The 24,615-nt window shown below is 45.1% G+C and overlaps 1 protein-coding gene across 1 annotated transcript in view; it reads right to left on the bottom strand.

The window, feature by feature from the left end:
- DKKL1 (dickkopf like acrosomal protein 1) overlaps positions 1 to 24,615 on the bottom strand; it is a 768,700-nt gene that overhangs the window by 594,568 nt on the left and 149,517 nt on the right. The gene's annotated exons all lie outside the window — the stretch shown is intronic.

Raw genomic sequence — 24,615 nt, 5'->3', positions numbered from 1 at the left:
ATGAAATGTGTGCTAGTTTTTAAATAAAATTTCTGCCTCTGATAGGCAGGATGTGATATCACTGATTGCCAACTGAAGAGAATGTTGACGTTCCTGAGAAGCTAACTATTTATGCGTGACAAACAGGGGTGCCCACGTGGACGGAGAAGCGTCGCCCCGCCAAATAAAATGCCCCAATAACGAAAAATAAAATGGAAATAAACTTTGTTTATTACCATTTATTTTTCTGCACCCCTCCTGAACCGAGTGTCAGGGCAGGGCGTGGCAATTTCTGCTGAGTGGCAGCAAGGAGCTGTGCACTTGTTTAAAGTGTGCATGTCCCTTTGGCCGGCCGTCTTGCGATGGCCAGCCACCCATGCACACTTTAAACAGTGTCTTAAGACAGCTGGGTTAGAGAAGGCGCAGGCCTCCAGCGCTCTGGTGAGTGCTGCAAGAGCCCGTTCCCATCAGTCCTGACGCTGGTTTCATGCTGATTACCAGCTTGAAACCAGCATCAGGATTGGCTTGTGCAGTTTCCTGGATCCCGTGCCCGTCGGAGCTCGGAGAGATGACGCAACGCGAGGAGAGAAGATCGTCTAAAGGTAGGTGCTTTTTTTAATTAAATTTTTATTTTATTTCCCCCTCCTGCCCCCCATCGTAAATACGAGCTGGCCGCCACTGGTGACAATCTGCTTAATTTGAGCCAAAGGGTGACACCGTCACTCGTTTTTGGTGACAGGTACTTATTTTTCCACATCAGACAAATACCGAGAACAAGAGACGCAAAAACATACAAAGCAAAAAGAGGAAAGAAAAGAAAAGATGACAGCAGAAACCTACAAGAGTAGGATAAAGGGTAGGGCATGTCTGGTAGTGGATTAAAGAGGGATGAGGTGAATTTAGGACTAAGCAGCATTAGTGTTTAGCATGCCGATCTATAATTGCATCGGCCACGGGCTTCTGAGCAGAGCTTTGGGCACTGGCACTCATTCTTTTACAAATTAAGCACCAGTGATAAATATGCACTGAACATTTCATAATGTATACATTTTTGGTCAACAATGCCATAATGGAGATTAATGTTTTACAGAGATCAGTTATTGTTGTGCCTTTTCAGGGGTCTGACTTTATTATACATTTGGTCCAAAAGAACTCCTGGGTAGAAAATACCTTGAAAAGGCCCACCAATAATATATTTGATATTCTGAATAACATAGTTGCTTGAAAATACATTCAAGACATACATGAACTTTATTGGAAATTATTTACTATAAAATTGAGAATTGATTGTCCAATAATCTGTGCAGCTTGGTCAGAAAGGGGGCCACTATCAACTGTTCTAGCTTTCTGAAAAAAGTTCAGATCAGCAGGAGTGAGAGAACAGTATAAAGAAATCTCCCTGACTGTTTACAAATGCCCTCCCCTGAGTCTGTGGTGGTAAAATCTGTACTCAAATTATGTGATTTGTTTTTTAACTAAATTAACTGTGGAATGCCTGTTGGGAAACACATCCTGCAATGTATTTATTAAGGTTTTCTTGGAATGACCTACTGAGAGCATCCACGTCAATACTATCCACAAATGACAAGAGAACTGCAGAAAGACTAGGCCTATACTGAGACGACTCTCAATTCTCCCAGTTTGTTTAAGTAATCCATCCTAGTAATACTGTCCGTTTGGTTCAGAAATTAATTTGTCTTGATTACTGTAAGAAGTGATTTAAGGTACTAGATGAACTGTACATAGCTCTTGTAATTTTATGAGACCAGGCGCTCTACATATTTAAATGGCGAATATGATTTGCACCACAGAGGTGTCTCTTACTTGGTCCTGAACGTAGGGATCTTGATGGAATTAACCTGTTTGAGTTTCGTTTGATGAGTTCTTCGGATGACATCACCAAGGGAAAGAGCCTAGAAAAGGTGGAATCATGAGTTTGCTTTCCTAGCTGCCGGAGAATTGTTTTCACTGGTCACTTAACATTGTTACAACTAGAATATTCAGGGAAGGGCCGTCTGTACTATGAAGATGAACAAAGCAGGGTGTGGCTATGTCGAATACCCATGTAATAGTGTCCTCTTCAACCTTTTTTTCAGTACTACTCCCTTCTATACCAGGTGGAACCATATGATTCATCATTACATGGTGAGTATTTGGTAAACGTAGCTAGCGTTTCCCACGATTCCTCCCGAAATGCTGGAAGGACCTGATAACCTGACCTCGGAGGTCAAAATCCTCCAGGTCATTAACACATTGCTGAATAACAAGGCACTAGACTCAGATGGGTTCCCGAACCTGTTTTTAGAGAAGATGAGGCATTATCATTGCCCCTCCTCTGACCAATGTTTTAATTCTTTTGAAGATATACAGGAAGAGATGCTGGGGACAATTGAATTCACCATGTCACTATTGTTAAAACCCAATAAAAGTCCGCACTGGAGCATATCAAACAGTTTGAATGACCTCTTAAACAGTGACATCAATTGTTTTACTAAAATCTTTACAACCATTCCAAAAAATATATGGCAAACTTTAGTATTTCCTTTTTAAGTGAACTTTACTAACGATTAGCAAACTAGGGCTAAAAGTAGATTGTCCTTTGATCTCTCAGATAAAGCCAATCACTGATGAACGCAAAAGCCTTTTTTCAATAGATGCCAAAACGCATTTGATAGGGTTGACAGGATCTGTCTTTGCAAGACTCTTAGGGCCAGATGTATCAAAGTACTGTTTTGCATTTCTTAAATAGCCAATTTAAAGAAATCGCTATTTAAGAAATGCAAAATGGTATGTAAGAAAATAGCGATTCCCTAACAGCAATTTCCACAGAGTAACAATCGCTATTAGGGAATCGCTATTAAGAATTGCAACTTCATGTGCGAATGTTTTTGCATTTCCTCATTTGCAATTCCTTATTAGGGAATCGTAAATTAGGAAATTCAAATCCAAGCATGCCGAGGGCCTTAAGCACCCCATATTTTAACTATGCACATGTGAAGTGTGCACATGTTCTAGGGGCATGTGTGAGCTACAAGGCACTTTTAAAAATGTATCCTTAATGCATTTTTAAAAATTGCACATGGTAAACACCAACTTGAAGTTGGTGGTAATTGTATTTCCTAAATGCCCAGTTCGCATTTAGGAAATGCTTGTTGCATGTGCACAGGGAATCACAAATAGGAATTCCCTATTTGCAATTTCCTATTTAGGGAATCGCAATGTGTGATTTGTAAAATTGAGTCGCAACTTTAGGGAATCGTCATTTTATCAATTACTTAAAATTGCACTGCAAATGCCTTCCATACATTCTGTATGGCTAGTTTGCATTCACAAACGGTGGAATTTTGCGATTCGCACCGTTTGCGAAGGAAAAATAGTTTGATACATCTGGCCCTAAGTTTATTCAAACTGAGTCCTAGAAAACTCTTCTTTATCAAAGTCAATTATATACGCACTCTACTAAGTTGAGAGTCCAGTATAATTATCTGAGCCTGTTGTTTTACCTAGAAGAGCAAGATGGATAAGTTACTTACCTGTAAATCCTAGTTCTCTTCCAGGGGTATCCTCATCAAAGTCATAAACATTGAATATTCCCGCCCTTGTGCGGGGACCCCGGAGCATATATCAAATATACACATATTATACATGTGTAATAAATAATCATGCAGACTATCATGTTAAAAATAGGCTAAAAATGCTTTATTTCTATGAAGTTTGTTTTTTAATTTTTTTTTTTTTATATTTAATACTACAATAGAGCATAAATATGTGCCCAAGCTCCTAAAACTAGGATTAGTGAAGTGAGCAGTAGCAAACTCTAGAGAAGAAATAGAAACAACTGCATTGAAAAACACTGAAGCATTCTTAGCCAATAGGCTGCATGCAGGTTAACACAGGAGAACCATAAAAACTTTGGCACCGTGCCTTTAAGACCCTGAGCACCTCCAGTATCCCACCATGCCTCAGGGGTGAAGGAAAGGTGACAGTTGGTTCACAGTTAGGTCAGTTCTTTTTACGGTGACAATTTTCATAACTGATTCAAAACACAGTCTGTCCTGCACTTCTAGGAGACGTGCGTCCGGGGAGGAGGGTGGGTTGTTTATGACTTTGATGAGGATACCCCTGGAAGAGAACTAGGATTTACAGGTAAGTAACTTATCCTTCTCTTCCAGGGGATCCTCATCAATAGTCATAAACATTGAATAGATTAGCAAGCCCATCCCTAAACCCAGCAGACTGTCCGATAGAAGTGCAGGAATAGATAGGTATTACGCAAATAGATTTCTTAGAGAGGCCTGCCCCACTTGGGCATCCGCTCTTGCATCTGAGTCTAAACAATAATGTCTTGTAAACGTATGGACAGACTTCCATGTAGCAGCCTTACAAATCTCAGATATTGGAACATTGTTAAGGAGAGCAGCAGTAGCCGCTTTACCCCTTGTGGAATGCGCTTTAGGTCGCGCTAGCAATTGTCTATTGGCTAGCTGATAAGTATTAACAATGCAAGAAACTATCCATCTTGATATTGTACGTTTAGATGCTGCCTCTCCTGTCCTTAAATGACCATAGTTTACAAACAAACGGTTAGAGTGTCTAATCGACTTTGTCTTGTCCAGATAACATTTTAGCACTCTTTTCAAGTCTAATGAGTGCAATGCTTTCTCTGCCGGAGTCTCCGGATTGGGAAAGAACGTCGGTAAAGTAATGGTCTGATTAATATGGAATTCTGACACCACCTTCGGAAGGAAAGATGGGTGAGTTCGTAGAACCACTCTATTGTCATGAAAAACCGTGTACGGTTCTTTTGCCGACAAGGCCTGGATTTCACTGACCCTCCTCGCTGAAGTAATGGCCACTAGAAAAGCCGCCTTCCACGTAAGGTGTTGTAAAGAGGCCTTATGGATAGGCTCGAAAGGAGGGCCCATAAGTTTTGCCAGGACTATGTTCAGTTCCCACGGAGGAGAAGGCCTCCGAATTGGCGGAAAAACTTTCTTCAAACCTTCTAAGAAATCCTTGACTACAGGTTTTGTAAAGAAGGATTCCTGAGAAGGCGATTTGCGATAGGCAGTAATAGCAGACAAATGTACCTTAATAGATGATACCTGCAGACCGGACTTCGCTAGATGAAGCAAATAGGATAGTATGACATCCTCCTGCGCCTGTATGGGATTATGACCTTGCTGACAGCACCATATGTAGAATCTCTTCCACTTCAAAGCGTAGGAACGCCGCGTGGAAGGTCGTTTGGACTCTTTCAAGATGCTTATGCACTCCTGTGAGAGCCCTAGGTGCCCATACTGCAGGAATTCAGGAGCCATGCTGTTAAGCTCAGAGAGGGTAGGGTAGGGTGGGATGTAGAATCCTGCCCTCCATTCTGCTCAGAAGATCCGGTCTGCACGGCAGCCTCCTGTGAGGTTCTTCCGACAGGTTGAGGAGATCCGTGTACCAGAATTGTCGGGGCCATTGCGGCGCTATAAGAATCATTCTGGTCCTGGATCTGTAAAGTTTGCTGATCACTGCCGGAATGAGGGGAATCGGCGGAAAGGCGTAAAGAAATATCCCTGACCAGTTGATCAACAGGGCATTCCCTCGAGATCCCGGACGGTAGAACCTGGATGCGAAGTCTGGGCATTTCTTGTTTACTTCGTCTGCGAAGAGGTCCAGTTGGGTCCGACCCCATTGCGCGAAGATGTATTCTGCGACTTCGCCGTGCAGGACCCAATCGTGAACGTCCTCCAGGTGTCTGCTTAGAAAGTCTGCTTCCACGTTCTGCTGACCTGGCAGGTGAACTGCTGTAATTGACATTCCTCTGGCCAGGAGCCAATGCCATATCGCTTGGGACTCTCGCGATAGGGGTAGGGACCTCGTTCCCCCGTGTTTGTTCAAGTAATACATTGTGGTTGTATTGTCCGTCTGTATCAAGAGAGTTTTCCCCTGAATTAGCGGTATGAAAGACTTGAGAGCGAGATGGACCGCTCTGAGTTCTAGCAGATTGATGTGGTACTGCTTTTCCTTGTCTGACCACAGACCCTGCGCTTGAAAAGGACCCAGATGAGCCCCCCATCCCTGAAGAGATGCATCCGTTACTAGGGTGTCGGATGGAAGCACCTGGTGAAACGGAGCACCCACTGACAGGTGAGGTCTGTGCATCCACCATCTCAATGACTGAAGTGCTACCTCCGGTAGCCGCACCGTGTCCTCCCAGCGACCTGTTCTTTGGCTCCAGTTGGTCTCCAATGCCTCTTGGAGGGGTCTCATGTGGAGTCTGGCATTTGGGACAATAAAAATGCACGATGCCATGGAGCCTAGTAGTGATGTCACCTGACGTGCCGTAGGTGCGCTGGTTCTCAACAAGTCCTGGCACTTCTTGTTTATTGAGGATAGTCGTTCCTCCGAAGGATACACTTTTTGTATTTCTGTGTTTATGATAGCTCCTAGGTAGTGAAGATTCTGCGTTGGAGTCAATGTTGACTTCTGGTAATTGACCTGAAGACCTAGGGCTTCGCAAACTCTTAGTACAATGTCCCGATGGCTTCTCGCCTGCTCCGGAGAAGAAGCCTTTAGTAGCCAGTCGTCTAGGTATGGATATATGTATATCCTTTGTCTTCGGAGATGCGCCGCCACCACTGCCATACATTTCGAGAAAACTCTTGGGGCAGATTTCAGGCCAAAGGGTAGAACTCTGAACTGGTAATGCTGTAACGCTACTCGGAAGCGCAGGAATTTCCGATGCTTTGGAGCTATTGGGATGTGAAAGTACGCATCCTGCAAGTCGATGGAGCACATCCAGTCTCCCTGATGCAGTTGAGGGAAAATCTGGTGAAGCGCTAGCATTCTGAACCTCTGCTTCCTCATGTATTTGTTCAGCAGCCGTAGATCCAGAATTGGCCTGAAAACGCCCTCTCGACCCTTCTTTGCCACTAGAAAGTAACGGGAGTAGACCCCCTGTCCTCTTTGTGCAGGTGGAACCTTTTCTATGGCGTTCTTTCTCAGGAGGGCGAGAGCCTCCTTGCGTAGCAAGCTGAGGTGAGATGGATTGTCTTTGGTTGGTGGCAAGCGTGGTGAAGGCTGTTTGAAAAGAAGAGAATAGCCATGTTCGACAATATTGAGCACCCATTTGTCTCTTGTGATAGAGTGCCACTCGTGAAGATAAGCCGTAATACTTCCCCCCACCGGAGTGGTGTACAGTGTCGAGGGAAGCGAGATTTCATTGCTTGGTGGGTGCTTTCGGAGTGGACTGTTGAGGTCTGCTTGACCCTCGCTCCCTTGTGTTTCTTCGTTGAAAGAGAGGGCGTCCCTGTCGCTGTTGTGACCTTTGCGACCAATGAGGGGTTTGAACCCTCTGCTGGAAAGGGCGCCTATCATACGGCCTGTACCTCCGCCTGAAATCTTTCTTTCTTTCGAGGCCCACCGCCTTCAAGGTATCCACCTCGGTCTTCATGCGGGCCATCTCTTCGTCTGCATGGGCACCGAATAGAGAGTTCCCGGCAAATGGGAGATTCAGGATGCGTTGCTGTGCTTCCTGTTTCAAGCCTGTGAGCCTCAGCCAGGAAGATCTCCTCGCACAGATACCATGTGCGTACCCATGAGCAGCCAAATCCGCCCCATCCGCTGCCGCGCTGATAACCTGGTTGGATACCAGGCATCCTTCTTGTAGTATCTCCTGGAAATCTTGCCTGTCTTCTCTGGCCAATTTTTCTGTAAATCTACTGAGGGAATCCCACAGAGAACGATCGTACCTGCCCAGGAGCGCAGACGCACTGGAGACCTTCATTGCTGAAGCCGCCGTCCCGCATATCTTTCTCCCTAGAGAGTCTAAATGCCTGCTCTCTTTATCCGGGGGTACCGTGGATGAAGAAGCCACTGAGTGGGTCTTTCGAGCAGCAGCTATGATCACCGAGTCCGGTGGCGGATCTTTTCTAAGGAATAAAGGGTCTTGTTCTGGAGCCTTGTATTTCTTGAGAATCCTAGCCGGTGCAGACTTAAGCGAGGCTGGGGCCAGAAAAGTGTCCATAGTTGGCTGCAGCAAGCCAGGCACCAGAGGCAGCAACTTTTTCGACGCTGATCTCTGTTGTAGAGTCTCAAAGATGATCGATGAGGAGGTAGATGGTTCTGGAACCTCAATGTTGAGTTTCTGCGCTCCTCTTAGCAACACCTCGTTGAATGTGGTAATATCATCCACCGGTGAGACTCTAGCAGGTGGTGAATCTGTAAGGGTGGGTGAGTAACGCCCGACAGAAGAACCTGATGAAGACCAAGAGGGTGATCTTCTTCTTGACCTCGACCTGGATCTCCGTTGAGAGCGAGATCTGCTGCGAGACGCTGTAGCAGAGCATCTAGGCCTCGCGGTCGGTTGGCGAGGAGCTGAATGAGCCCGTTCTGCCCTGGCTGTCGGTGATGGCGTTCTTGGCAGGGAGGCAGTAGGTGAATACATTCGCGAATACTGCGAATCTGGGGATGCCGCTGGTCTGTTGAGGCTCTCCAGCCATCTCGGAGATAGATTGATGGGCGAGACATGCCCAGATGATGCCGCTCTAGACCGAGAAGAGCCGCTCGGTATGGAGACCACTGGAGATGGTGCCTTGTCTGGCGTGGGGCGATGTTCTGCTCCCTGTGGGACAGGTAAAACCTGTTTCGACGTCGATGGCTGTTTCGACGTCGAGGGGCGCCCAGCCGTTTGTTCCTGTCTCGCCGTTGAGTGCTTCGACGTTGAATGTCTTGACGTCGAACGACGTTCCTTGGACCTCGACCTGCTCGCCGTCGTGTGCCTCGACGTGGAGCGATGGGAGGTTGACGGCGGATGTTTCTCGTGCCGTCGTGGTGATGACGACGCCGTTTGTCCTGACGTCGGGGGCGCACAGCCTTTGGCGGCGACCGGGCACGCCGGCGATGGCTCGACGTCGATCGGCGGGCTGCCGTCGACGGAGACCTGCCCCTGCTCTGATGTCCCCTCGACGCCGTTCCCTTCGACGTCGGGTGTGTCGCCGTCGACGGCGATCTATGCCGGTGAGACGGTGGTAGCGACGACGTCAACGGTGAACAAACAGGTATTTTCCTACCTGTCGACGTCGACCGGACCATTCTCTCCTGAGAATGGCCTTCTGGATGTCTGGGAAGTGAGGAGGACGATGTTCTTTTCCTCTCCTGACGCCCATGAAGCCGGATCTTCTCTCTGTCTTTCAGAGTCCTCCTAGACATGTTCTTGCAGTACTTACAAGTGTCAGGGCAGTGACTCTGAGGCAGGCACACTATGCACAGAGAGTGGGGATCTGACTGGGCCTTCTTCTTCCCACAAGCAGGGCATTTGACAAAAAGAGAAGGCATTTTTCTGTCAGAAAAAACCTTCCTAGCTCAGACAAAGATGTTATTTGTCGAGTGAAAAATGAAAAAACGCTTTTTTAAATAATTTTTCTGAGAAAAAACTCAGAAAAACTGAGAGCTCAATGCTCCAGGATCCTCTCAGAAGAAGCCGGAAAAAAGAACTGACCTAACTGTGAACCAACTGTCACCTTTCCTTCACCCCTGAAGCACGGTGCCAAAGTTTTTATGGTTCTCCTGTGTTAACCTGCATGCAGCCTATTGGCTAAGAATGCTTCAGTGTTTTTCAATGCAGTTTTTTCTATTTCTTCTCTAGAGTTTGCTACTGCTCACTTCACTAATCCTAGTTTTAGGAGCTTGGGCACATATTTATGCTCTATTGTAGTATTTAATATAAAAAATAAAAAATAAAAAAAAAACTTCATAGAAATAAAGCATTTTTAGCCTGTTTTTAACATGATAGTCTGCATGATTATTTATTACACATGTATAATATGTGTATATTTGATATATGCTCCGGGGTCCCCGCACAAGGGCGGGAATATTCAATGTTTATGACTATTGATGAGGATCCCCTGGAAGAGAAAGGGCTGTCCCTTATCTCCCCTTATTGTTGCCTTGTCTATCGAAACGCTCATATAAAAGACAGAAACCATAATTTATACAATAGAAGAGGCAAGTGAAACTGGTGTTGCTCGCTGATGATATACTGTGTTTCTTAACTAACCCCACAACACTGTTATCTGTTTAGTTAGGAAAATTGCAAAGTTTCCAAGCAATTTCTTTCTTCAGAATTAATCAGAATTTAATTGATACAGGAATGGCAATGCCATATATTGACAGTAAAGCTATATTACAAGACTATGGATTTAAGTGGGACCCATAGGGCTTAGAATATGTGTAGGGTTACTATCCTCACAACCACGGATATCTAACATTTTAGATTCCATCCCTAAAGGAAGAAGGGTATATGGACCTATTCAGCTTGAAATTTCATGGATAGACAGGATATAGGGGCCACATGTACGAATGATTTGCGACTCACAAATCGGTCGCAAATAGTTTTGTGAATGTAAAAAAGGGGCGTACGCAATGTACAACAGCTATTTGCAAAATAAAAATTGCAATGTGACCGATTTGCGAATCAATAGTTTTGTCGACCAGAATTTGTGAGTTGCAATTAGAAAATCCCTAATTGCGAGACACAAACGGTATGTTCAAGCAAGTCGCAAATTTTGAATAGTCGCAAAGTGGCCCGCTTGCATATGCAATTTACCACCAAGTAATTTCAGGTGTTAACTGGTTTCAAAGTATAAAATCAGCCCCAGAATGCATCAAGGGCTTCCACAATGGCTACTCTGTATGTGATAGTGAGGAGGATATGTATACTGGCTAATCAGCAGAGGAGGCGGAGACAGAAGAGGATATTTAAAGTCAGGCTGACCATGTTTGAGAAGACAGAGGAAGAGATCTATGAGCAATACTGGCTGGGTATCAATGTAATCTTGGAGCTTTTAGCCCGCTTAAAAGTCACCTTGAAAGCAGTAAGCAGTGCAGCAATTTACTTCCCACCCATGTTCAGGTGTTGTGCTCCCTCCACCTACTAGTCAGTAGCAGGTACCAAAATGTAATGGGTGTGGCTGGAGGGGTGTCGCAGAGTACCCTCTCGCAGTTTTTTCACACTTTCTTAGATGCAATGCTACTCTACATACACCACAACATTTACCTGCCCAGGAATGATGGTGAAATGCAAACTGTGAAATTGCAATCCTACCGGATAGCCAGATTCCCCCAGGTCATAGGGCGTACAGATGGGACCCATGTGCCCATATGTCCCCCATCCCATCTGGAATTACTATTCAGGAAGCGCAAGAACACCCATTCCCTGAACATCCAAGTGGTCTGCAATTCCCACAATATCAACACAGATATTGTGGCATAATATCCTGGGATCATACATGACTCCTACATGTTCAGGCACATTGGGATTTACCAGCGACTGGAAAGAGGGGCGTTTGATGAAGTTTACCTACTAGGTACTATAAAGTAATACTAACGCATATGTTATTGCCCAATGATCACTAATTGTATGTTGTCTCACACAGATATTTTGCATATTCCCTGAGGCCCTGGATCTTCACACCCAACCTGTCTCCCAGCAACCCACATGAAAGGATACACAGCACGGCACATAGGCGCACCAGGTCGGTGATCGAGCGGACTTTCAGGCTCCTCATATCCCACTTTAGGTGTCTGCACAAGAGTAGGGGTGCCTTGCAGTATTGCCCAGACACTTCTTCAAGATTGTGGCAACCTATGCCATACTCAACACTGCCTGCGGGAAAGGCCTACCCACTGAGGTGTCAGGAAGTTAACCCGAGGATGAGGATCCCGGTCCATCTGCTGAGCATGTCAACCAAGGCAAGCAGAGCAGCAGAGGGGAGAAGGTGCAGGGGCCACATAGACAGACAGACCTTACTTTGCAAGTCATGTTCCTATAAACAATACTGTAACAAAATGCCACAACAAATGATTTATAGCTTAAAGTAAAGCTACCTTTAAAGACAGGGAATAACAAACATTGACAGACAACCTGCCTTTCACAAAAAATCATAAGCCCATTAAGCAAACATGTAGGTTGGTTACCTCCCCAACAACTAAAGTGATGAACAAATACAGCCAATCCCGGACTTGTGGCCATCAATTATTTTTGGGAAGTGTGTCCAGTATGTGAGGTGGTACCATGTTGAGGTGCAGGAGTGTAGTTGCTAATGCATATCATCACACTAGCATCTGAAGCAGAGATGATGCTGACGCTGGACAACTCACTGTCCGGAGCCTCTGCATCCACACCACTAGCAATGTGGGCAGTTTGGATTGCCTCCACTGCAGCAGTCATCTGGCCAAGGCCTCACAAGACATCCCCACTGAAGTGGCCCATCTTCACCTGTAGCGTCACAGTACGCTTGGATAGTGTAGTGGTGGCCTGTGTAAATCTCCAATGGTCTGGCTGTTGCATCCATGCGCACACCACTGCTCCTCTCCTTGCGCCTTTGCATGCTCCTGTCCACTGGCATCTCGGTTCAGAGTTTGGTTATGGCACCTGTCAGTTGGTCCATTTTTGTGTCCATGCGGGCCTTATTTTCTGCCAGCTGCTTTGATAATGTGCTGACCCCTGTAGTGAAGATCCGGAGGCGGGTAGGTTTAAAGTATTTATTTCATAACGTTATAAGCCCCACACACCAATAAACGTCTCGTCCCGGCCACAGCTCCAAATGTCTGCACGCAGTGTTCCCATTTAGAACCTTTCACATCGCGTTCCAATAACATTCTAATCCAACCCATTACTCCACATCTCCACCCCAAAATTTTTTTTTTTTTATATATATACAAGCAAACCCCGTAAATCTACTAGTGGTAAAACATTTTGCTATAACAACTCACAACGTAAATTGCAAATTCACTTTATATAAACCCTAACCTTATTAATGTACAAAATCTCTCAATTTCAATGGTGTTCTGATATTCCTTCCAAACCTTCCCATCCTGCCTCCAGAAATAGTATCTTTATATTCATTCTCAGTTCTTGCTTCCTGACTTTCCACTTCTCCTCCGATGATATTTCCCTCACATAGATCATCCATCCAGTCATAATTCCTCAATCTGCCCCCCTCAGACTCATTCTTGCATTTAGCCAAGCGGCTTAGGTGCCACACCTTCCCATCACTCAACTGCGCCGAATTACAAAATAACTTGCTAACTACCAAAGGTTCGCTAAACCTACTTTCTCCCTTTCGTACCTTCCAACTTTTTTTAACTCTTACCCAGTCTCCCACCTTCACAGGCACAATTTTCAATTTCTGTTTCCGATCATAATTCAATTTATACATCCTTTTTGCCTCTAATAATTTTTTTTTCACATTTTCCAAGGACCATTCAGAAACTTTTCTTTCCCGAATCCATGCACACTCCTTACTCACGGGTTCCCTACCTCTCATGATAACAAATGGACTTTTACCCGTACTACTACTAGGTGTTATACTGTACGCCCAAATTATTTTGAATACTTCATTTTCCCAATTCAAACCACTACTAGTTACCAATTGCATCGTACTCTTGATTACACGGTTACACCGCTCAACTAAACCATTGCCTTCTGGATGGTATACAGAAGTCAATTTGTGTAAAATTCCATTCCTTTGCAGAATTTTTTTGAAAGTATCAGCAATAAATTGAGGGCCGTTATCAGAAATCACACATCTTGGTAGACCTTCCTTAATAAACAACTTATCCAGAAACTTCACGACATCCTTACTCTGCAAGTTACCTGTGATTTTCACTTCCGGACATTTAGAGAAATGATCCATTGCTACTATAATGAATTTATTTTCACCCAGATCATTTTCAACCGGTCCCATGATATCAATATCAATTTTTTCCCATGGCAAATTTGGGCATGGAACAGGAAATAACGGCGGATTGAAAGTCTTCCGTGTTTTATCTGCATTGTCACACATGACGCACTCTCTAACTAGTCTCTCCACCTGAACATCCAAGCCAGGCCACCAGTACATGTTCTTCACTCTCGCCTTGGTCTTAGAAATACCTAAATGCCCTTCATGGCACACTCCCACAATTTTCAGACGTAACAATTTTGGTGGTACAAACCTGCCACACCTCAAGAGAACATTTTGCTCTTCACTAAGCTCGTTACGAACTTCCCAAAAACTCTGTTCTGTTTCACTGAGAATTTTTTTTGTTCGGCCATCCAGAACGCACATAAGTCAATACCTTCTGCAATTCTTTGTCAGTTGCCATGGCTTTTTTCCATTCATCTATGTTGATAGCATCCTGTCCTTCATCAAATATAAATGCAACTTGCTCATCCTCCACAAACTTCTCATCCCTTTCATTCCTAGAATCTAAAGGTAATGGTAACCGACTTAAAAAATCAGCTACCCTATTCTTTGTACCAGGAATGTATTGTACTTCGTAGTTGAAATCTAAAAGTTTTACAGACATTCTGGCTAGTCTCTGTCTGAGAAGTGTTTTGTAACCCTTTGCTAGTAAGAACTTTTGTCAAAGGCTTGTGGTCGGTTCTAACTATCACTCTAAGTCTGTAATTAATGTCTGAAATGCACCAAAGCCCAAGAACACGCCAACATCTCTTTTTCTATCACTGAATATTTATTCTCTGCATCAGATAACGATCTTGAAGCAAAACCAACAATCCATTCTTCATTCACATTATTTTTTGTGATAAAACGGCTCCTAACCCTTTTGCACTGGCATCCGTGGTGATAATAATTTTACTTAAAGGATCAAAACCTTTCAAGAAAGGAGCCTTACTAATCTCTACTTTCAGCTTTCAGTCAAATTCCTCCTGACAATCCTTGGACCACACAAACTTAACTCTGGTCTTCAGTAGTTGTCTAATGGCAAACGTTTTTTCAGATAAATTCTTTATGAATTCGAAATAAACTCTACCAGACCCAAAAAAGCACTTACTTCGTCCTTATAATGTGGCACTGGTGCCAACCTGACAGCTTCCACCAATTCTTCCTTTGGTTTTATACCATCCACACTAATTTCATGACCAAGGTATTTAACGCCTCTGCTAGCAATCTTGCATTTGCCAAACTCTACAGTCAAACCTTTCATTTGAAACACATCCAATACCCGATGTAATCGCTCATCATGTTCTTCCTTTGTCTTCCCCATTATTAGTACATCATCTTGAAAGAACATGACACCATTTATACCCAATAATAAGTCACTCATAATTCTCTGAAACATCGCAGCAGCATAAGCTAGCCCGAAATGTACCCTCGTGAATTGATAACAACCAAATGGTGTAATGAACGTTGTTAATTTTTTGCTATCAGGATCTAACTTAATTTGATGATAGGCTGATTTTAAATCAAGTGTAGAGAACCAACTCATACCCTTCGTGTAAGCAAACATTTCATTAATCTTCAGTAAGGGGTACTGATCAACCATTATACTTTCATTCAAGCTTCGCAAGTCGACACACAATCTAATCTTACCATTCGTACGTTACACAACAACCAGATTCTACACGCTCTATTATGCCCTCATTCGTGAGTCTTTTAAGTTTGCATAAAACTTCTTCTCTGACCGAGAAGGGTACATATCGAACTTTATGAACTACTGGTTTAACACCACTTCTCAATACAATCTTATGAGTAAAGTTGTTCAAACAACCCACTTTCCCTGAAAACACATTGGAATATTTGTGAACAATTTCATCACTATCTACCATACTTTCCGTTGATAGTACAGGTTCAGAACTATTTGGGTTCAGAATTATATCTAATTTTCCTTGATCTTCCCACCCCAAAACCGAAGGACCTTTTTCTGAAATATACAATTTGCACATTGCCCTTTTTCCTTTAAATACGAATTCCATGTTTTTGTACCCAACAAAATTAATTCTCTCCCCAGTATAACTTTTCGCTTTCACATCCGTACTATCTAGCATGTCACCATAGGTTTCCTTGAATTTTTCTAGCCATATTTTTTTTTCTATTATGGAGAAAGGCGAACCAGAATCAACTGTTACTTTGACAGGAATACCACCCATGCACAACTCGCATACAGTTTTCTTTTTCAATGTTTGCTCAATATCCAGTAAGTCATATTCTATGCAAAAGACTCCACTTTCATTGTCCCTCTCCTCCTGACAGTCCGAATCATTCTCTTCTTTGATAAACTTAATATTTCCTTTTTTAGAACTTTTGCAAACTCTTGCAAAATGCCCAATGAGACCACAAATTGAACATTTCAGATTTATTTTTTGCTGGACATTTCTTATTATCAGCAAAATGTTCAGCACTACCACACCTATAACATTTTTTTTGATTATGTTGATCTCGTTGTTCCTTCTGTTTATAGCGCACACCCTTCAAGTCGTTTTTGCAGCTAGATTTTTCCTTAGTGATCAAAACTTGTTTAGTATCTCTCATATCCTCTTCAATGGCTTTGACGCATCTACCAGTAAGTTCCGCTTTTTTAACTAGCGCTATAACTTCTTTTAACGGCGCTTCTCCATTTACCCACAATTTGTCTTGAATGTTAGAATTACTGGTGTGCATTACTATTTGATCACGTATGAGTTCTTCTTGTAATCCTCCAAATCTGCACATTTTAGCCAAGTTCCTAAGAGCAGATACATACTCTGCAACAGATTCAGACTTAAACTGTTTCCTCTGAAAAAATTTGTATCTGTCCACCGCTACGCAAACCATCGGCGAGAAATGAGCGTCTAAATCCTCTAACGCTTGTGTAAATACATCTCCACTATCTGCATCGCTCCTAGTTTTTTTTCCATCTCATTGTACAACTTCAAACCTCCAGGTCCAATGCAATGCAATAAAATTTTCTTTTTTTTTCAGCTGAAAATTCTTTTCTTCGAATGTATCAATGTAATTGCAATAATATTCTCTCCATTCTTGCCATCTCATGACAGGCTCCCCTTTCGCTAAAAGAAATTGTTGGGGTGCGTGTAAATTCAGACTAGACATTTTTTTTTTTTATTCATTCTCCTCTAATAATCCTTCAATGAGCCAAGATATAACTGTGAAAAGTATGATTTTCCGATTGCCAGGAAAAACTCTTCTCAAACTTTGAGAGCGTGTTGTTCATACGAGTCTTACCTCAACAGTTTAGGATGTTGGTTCTTTGACAGTGCATGTTGACCTTAAGGGTCTTTCCTTTAAATCAGTGCATCGTCAACACGCAGGCTCTAAAGCTTTTTTTTTTTCCAAACGCGTGGTAACAACCACAGCGCGTGCACCAGATTCCTCACGAGACGCGTCTAACAGCTGACACAGCGCGCGCAGGATGATAATGCAGGCGCGCAAAGAATCTCATGCCCTGATGCTGCTCGAGCCGTGCCAAACAGCACAGACGAAGGATCTCGTGCCCTGGATGCTGCTCGAGCCGTGCCAAACAGCACAGGCTGAGCCAGAATTGCAGACCGCGGAGGAGTGTAGCACTTACCAGGATCCGGAATCAAGAATCAAAAAGAAGACACCTCCCAGTGTCCGACGATACGAGAGATGTGAAGAAGCAGCAGGTTGCCGTCCGAATGGACCAGAAGGGCAGTGGTGGTGTGGGGGCTGACCTTTTTCCTCGTCGCCAATTTCTGTAGTGAAGATCCAGAGGCGGGTAGGTTTAAAGTATTTATTGCATAATGTTATAAGCCCCACACACCAAGAAACCTCTCGTCCCGGCCACAGCTCCAACTGTCTGCACGCAGTGTTCCCATTTAGAACCTTTCACATCGCGTTCCAATAACATTCTAATCCAACCCATTACTACAACCCCCACTGTCAATTTGTGGTTTATCATCTTCATATGTTTGTGCTCAAGGTGCTGAGCCTGCAGGATTGCTTCCTCCAGCACGCCCTGCAATGCATGTTGGTCAGAAGTCGCCTTGGACCCAGAAGCCTGCTGCGAGTGACTGCGCCTACGCCTATGCACAGTGGAGTGCTTCTTTTGTGACTTGATGACTGGCTGTCACTTTGGAGTGAGGGGCTGTGTGGTATCCTGACCCTCTACTGCTGCTGCCTGTGGGGAGAACACAGTGCTGGAGTGGCCATGAAATGTAGTGGGCCCAGTCTCAGGCACGTCTGTTTGGTCTTCCACTATCTGTCCTAGGTCTTCACCCTCACCTGTTGGCCCTTCAATTTAATCAACAGGTATATTTAATTGGATAATGGGGATATCAATACATTTTTTACATTTGATACACAATCTAATTGGTCGTACTACATTATTCACAAATATTCTGACACTGACTTTTCTCTTCAAGGTTGTATTACATGCATTTGGACACCAGGTTTAAAGCCAAAATGTTGGCATAATTAAAGTTTAGCACTTACTTTGTGAGGGTAGAGGCGAAGATGTGTCCAGGGTCCCAAATACAACTACAGCCTCTGGCTCCTGAGTGGTCTCCACCATTGACTCCACTGTTGTGGGTGGGAGTACAGATGAGGGATCACCTCCTGTTGCCCAAGACTCTCTCAGGCGTGTTGCCACCCTCTTCTTTATTTCTTTCACCAAGCACTCTGCAACTCACACAGCATTTATCATCTGTTGCATGTCTTTCCAGATCTTAAGTTTCTAGGAGTCTGGCACAGTCATGGAAGCACGGTCAACCAGCTGCTCGTGATTATTGCTGCAATGCTCTGTCAATACCTCCAGTTCTTTCTCGGAAAACTATCATTTTTGCTTTCTCAGCCCTGCCTCCTTCTCTGCCTGTTGGCTGGGCATTTGTGGGTGCTTTTAGGGCTCCTTACACCACTTGGGTTGTGCAGCAGTACCCCCTTCCACTCTGCCTGCACTCCATGCTTCTCCTGGGCAGTACTTCCCCTGAATCAGGCAGCAGAATCACAATTTTGTTTAATGCAGTTGCTAATTTCGACCTGACTCACAATTTGCGACCACATTTGTAAATTAGGAACAAATAGGAAATCGCAATTTGCGATTTCCTATTTAGCTATGTGATTTGTTACTGAATCGCAAAATCGGGCAGACATGGGAATGTACATAGCATTTTGCAAGTTCCTAATTGTGAGTCGCAAAAGGTTGCAATTAGGAAATTGCAAAATTGTTCATTTGTGCCTGTGGCCCATAGTTTGTGAAAATAACCTTTATGCTTAAGCTGCTATATATGGTATGGGCTCCCCCTCTTCAATTCTAGTTTATACTATCCAAAAGAACCTCAGAATTTAATTTGGATTACAAGTCCCCTTGAATTGCCAATCATTATTATCCACAAGGGTAGACCTACTGTCCCTGAAAACTGGAAAAGCCCTTCACATGGTGTTCCCTGTCCCAACACAAACTTTAGTGATGACTAGAGCAAGAAGCCAGCAAAGTCAGTCTGCAAAGTGTCATTATGTGATGTGTTGTACTTAAACCTCAGATCCCATCTGATTCAGGGTTCCTTTTTACTTGTCACCAAGACCACACTGACCAATGGATCTAAAGCAGTCAGAACATGCTAGGCCATGAGTTATCCATCTCTATTGACCTTGACAGTGGTAAATCAATTAAAAACACCCAAGGCTAGTCTCAATGAAGAAATCAGCTGAACTCTCCTTATTCCTAGAAAAATATGAATAAAGGTCCCCCTCACAATATGTACACTTACTTATACCTATGTGATTCCAGCATCACAGGATTCCCTCATACAGACATATTATAGGAATAAGACTTTCTGTGGTAAGGCACTATGGCCCTCATTATGACATTGGCGGTGAGTCCCCCTTACTGCCATGCCGACTGCCACCAACATACCGCCAGTGCGGCGGTTTACCACTACCCATATTATGACCCAAACATAGCAATGCGTCACTATACAGACACACACACAAGTCTGCCAGCCCAAAGGTCAGTGATAAACTGGCGGTAACAAAACCCACACAGTTATGGCAACAGAGCTACGTCCACAATATTATGACCCACGAATCATCACGGCGGACATTCAACTGCGGTAAACCATTGGCAGTACATACTGCTGCACTCAAAATACACACACACATACAAAACCACACTACATTGGACAATTCAAACTACACACACCTGACACATATACACACACCACACCCATACACCCACACCACTATAAAACACACACCCATATTACCCACAACCCTTTACCACTCAAAAAAATTGACAACTGGGAGAGAGACACACCAGGAGCACCCGCAGAACCAGAGCCACAGAACACCATGACCCATTTACCATCCACGCACCTCACAGCACACACCCCAACACATGACCCCACACACCCTCACACACCACACACACTACACCCCAGGTTCTCAGAGGAGGAGCTAAGGGTCATGGTGGAGGACATCCACAGCTATTTGAAGCCCAGGTCCATCAAACATCCATTGCCAGGAAGATGGAGCTAGGGCGGAGAATCGTGGACAGGGTCAATCCTGTGAGACAGCACCCCAGAACAAGGGATGACATCAGGAAGAGGTGGATCGACCTATGGGGGAAAGTACGTTCCGTGGTTTCAAGACACCAGATAGCTGTACAGAGGACTTGCGGTGGACCCCCGCCTACTCCCTCACAACTAACAACATGGGAGGAGCATGTCTTGGCAACACTGAATCCTGAGGGCCTGGCAGGAGTAGCAGGAGGACTGGACTCTGGTAAGTCAACTCTAAGTCAACTCTTTACTACTATCACCCCACCTACCTGCATGCTATCACATACCCCCTCCCCTACCCTCACCCCCATCACTCCACCACCTCACATATAACCCACCATCACAACCCACCCATCCCAATATCAAGCCCTGCATGCAACACCAATGCATGGACACCGCTCACAGACCTGCATGGACACCCATAACTAAAGCATGCACATTAGAGAGAATCACCTAACCCACAAAATCACTACTCACACAAGGCAAAGCTGACAGGGCAATCACAACCATAGAGGGCAACACACCCGTGCACAAGACGTCACACACAGAAACTATAACACTGCATTTACATCCCTACAGGTCCCCCACCCAATGTCACCGGAGAGGAGGTGCCAGCAACATCCAGTCCCCCCCACAGAAGAGGCCCACAGTGATGACAGCAGCTCTGCTCGCCTGGATCAGGATGACTAACCTGGCCCATCAGGGATCTCCGGACAGTCGGTTACCCATGCACAGTCCCACACCACCACAGAGCCTCCCCCCTCAGGAAACAACAGCACTGCACCCACCCAGCGGGCCCATACCTCAATCAGCAGTGTGTCCACCACTACAGGGACCCCAGGGAACCCCACAAACACAGGACGATCAGGGACCTGGGATCAGTGGCAGTGGGCACACGGTTCAGGGGGCAGAGGCACAGGACAACAGGGAAGCTGGGAGGACTGCTGTGCGACAGGGGAAGGACAGGCCCAGGGAACGGACTCTCCAGGAGGCACTCACCAACATCCTGGGAGCATACCACCATTACCAGGAGACGATGGGCAAGATACTGGACACGTTGCAGGAGACCCAGCGGCTGCAGGAGTGACGATACCTGGGGATCAGGGAGGACCTGAAGGACATCCACACCACCCTGGTCACCATTGCAGGGGTGCTGACAGACATGGCCAACACAATGAGGGAGGCAGTGGCACACCACCGGGCCCCTGACACTAGCCACACAGATGAACAGACCTCCACCTCTGCTGCCGCTAGTGGAAAGGAGGCCCTGCCACAGGAACAACAGGCCACCAGCTCCCCTCCCCCTGCAGAAGGAGAACCACCCCACAAATGGTCCCTGCGATCCAGGCAGAAGCCAGAGAAAATTGCCAAGACCCCGCTAGGAAATAAGACTCTCCTGATTGTCACCCTTGTGTCCCACTCTGTCACCCTGTCCACCTTGAACTGCCATTGCTCCACTTCCTATGCCCCCTTGGACAATGCACCAGTGATACAAATAGACTGGACTCCATTCTGGACTTACCTCCATCATACCCCCAGCCCATTGCACATCCCCTTCTACCTCTTAGCACTTAAATAAACACCCTTTGAAAAAATATAAGTATGTCAAATGATTCAACTATGTATTTGTTTAACAAGGTTTAAACACTGCAATACAACTGAACAGTAATGTATACATAGGAATCACCTGTAGTTGGCTGAAGTCAACACACCAGGTGCCAGAGTGGGCCACAGATATCTGAAAATCGAGATGCCAAAAGGTACAGTAAGTGGCCATAGTATTGGGAGAATCTGCATGCCATGTACAATGTCAAATACAAAACTGTCAATGCAAAGTGAAGGTACAGTGTCTTACCTGTATGTCACTGGAAGTACTGTTGTATAATAGCTGTTCTGTTGTCTTCATCCTCATCCTCTGCCTCCTCATTTTCACTGTCCACAGGGTCCACTACTGCCACACGCCCATCTCCAGCCTCACCTTCCTGCAAAAAAGGAACCTGGCGTCTCAGGGCAAGGTTATGCAGCATGCAGCATGTCACGATTATCTGGCAGACCTTCTTGGGTGAGTAGATGCAGGCACCGAAACCTGGCTTTCAGGAGGCCGAATATCCTCTCTATTATTCTCCTTGTTTGCCCATGTGTCTCATTGTAACGTTCCTCTGCCCTTGTCCTGGCATTCCTCACTGGGGTCAGTAGCCATGAGAGGTTGGTGTAACCAGAGTCACCTGCAAATATTGAGGGACACCTGTTAGACACACACCAACCCTTAGGGCCCACACCATACCCATACACCAACATCCACTGGCAGGGAACCAGGGCTCACCTATTAGCCACACCCGGTGCCTCTGGAGTTGTGCCATCACATATGGGATGCTGTTATTCGGTCCCTTTGTGCGCCCTCTCCCAGAGGGAACGCACCTACATTGTCATCTGGACGGATTCGGGTGGGAAGGACAAGAATTTAAAAGACCTGCGACATTAGTTACCTAATATTGAAAAGGAACTGCCCTGACGAAGGCGGTTTTACAAATTGGATGGTTACCGCCGAAACGCGCGTAGGCCTAGTTCCTGCAGGTGTTACAATGGATTATGAATTGAGTCACAACATGTCATTAGTATGAACACTGTTAAGGCTCTAAGAAGAAGAAGTGTACATTTAATTTACATCTTATTATACCTTGGACAATTTGGATTTTCTTTTGCCCATGTTATGTCTTTAATATCTGTTATCTCTTGTTTTGTGTAACATTGTGTCTTTGTTTATTCATTATTTATAAGTGTTTGTGTCTTTCCTTGTGAATATGTAAATATTTTTATATCTAACTTTGATTATTGCGTTCTCATGGTTTTGTACATACATATGTAATAAATATCATCTTTCGTATTTATGTTATCTTGATTCTCTGGTTGTTTATATTGTAGACAACAGTGAGCATTAGTTGTAGCTCATTCTCTTTTCTTGTACTCAAGCATTTCCCTGGATGGGCTACGTATTATACCTGGGACCCTCAATAGTCTTCTCTCTATTCCTCAGGATAAAGGCATCATGCACAGAGCCAGGATACTTTGTATTGACATAGGAGATGTACTGGTCACACTATCTGCGCATCCATCGAGTGAAAGTTCTTTCGATCTCTGAACACCTGTTCATTTCTCAGAGGGGGGATAAATACAATATGAGTACCATCAATTGCCCCAATAATGTTGGGGATATGTCCCATTGCACAGAAGTCAGCATTCACTGTGGCCAAATCCTCCGCACAGGGGAAAACTATGTAGCTGCGCATGTGTTTAATCAGGGCAGACAACACTCTGGTTAGCACTATTGAGAACAATGGCTGTGACATTCCTATTGCCAAGCCCACTGTCACTTGGAAAGAGCCAGTTGCCTAGAAATGGAGCACAGATAGGACTTGCACAAGAGGGGTGATCCCAGTGGGGTGACAGATAGCAGATATCAGGTCAGGCTCCAATTGGGCACACAGCTCTGTGATTGTGGCCCTGTCAAGTCTATAGGTGAGGATAATGTGCCTGTCCTCCATTGTTGATAAGTCCACCAGCGGTCTGTACACAGGGGGATGTCTGCAGCAGTTGTAATCTAGGGGGCAAAACGGGGAGCAGCTCGTCAGTATTCCACATTTCCAAACACTACACTGCATTGCATGTTGTGACAGTAACAGTATGTTGTTGGATAGGCCCAAATGGTGCCTATGTGTACTGTGACGCAATAAGGTGCCATGGCCTGCCTTCTCCCCCCTTTCCCCCCCTCGAAATGGCATCCGACTGTCTTGTTTGGAGGGACAGGTGGAAATGAGGTAATTTCGCTGATGTTGTGCGCCGTTGCGCGAGGCGGTTGAGTACCTTCATGCAACTCCTCATAGGTTATCATTGGGCCCTTTGGGTTACAGTAGCCAATGGTGATGTACGCCGGTGGTGACGGTACGCACTGCAGCGGATGTGACCGCCATTTTCTATTTATTAACTCACTTGCTACCTGACCTTCAACAGGAGAGGACCTACACTGCAAGTGCTGCTGTGACCTGTGTCTGGAATCGACCATGGCTCGTGTCACTGGGGAAAGGGACCCTGCCATCAACTCTGTGGAGTAGAACAAACTGGTGGATGGGGTCCTACCCCAGTACCGAATGCTGTACGGGCCTCCAGACCAACAGGTGAGTGCACTGTGAGCACGATGCAAGGGGCATGGATGCATGGAGTGCTGTGTGTGCGGGCCTCGTGTGGGGGGAGTTGGTGGAAGGGTTCTGGGCCGCGTGCTGCATGTATGGTGGGCAATGTCTGTGCGTAAGGGGATGGGAGGGCTATGGTGGGTCATGAGTGTAACAGGCCGG

This window comes from Pleurodeles waltl, chromosome 7 (genome assembly GCF_031143425.1).
Source record: "Pleurodeles waltl isolate 20211129_DDA chromosome 7, aPleWal1.hap1.20221129, whole genome shotgun sequence".
NCBI lineage: Eukaryota > Metazoa > Chordata > Amphibia > Caudata > Salamandridae > Pleurodeles > Pleurodeles waltl.
Note: the sequence above shows the minus strand (reverse complement) of the source record. Positions and strands in the feature narration are given on the sequence as shown.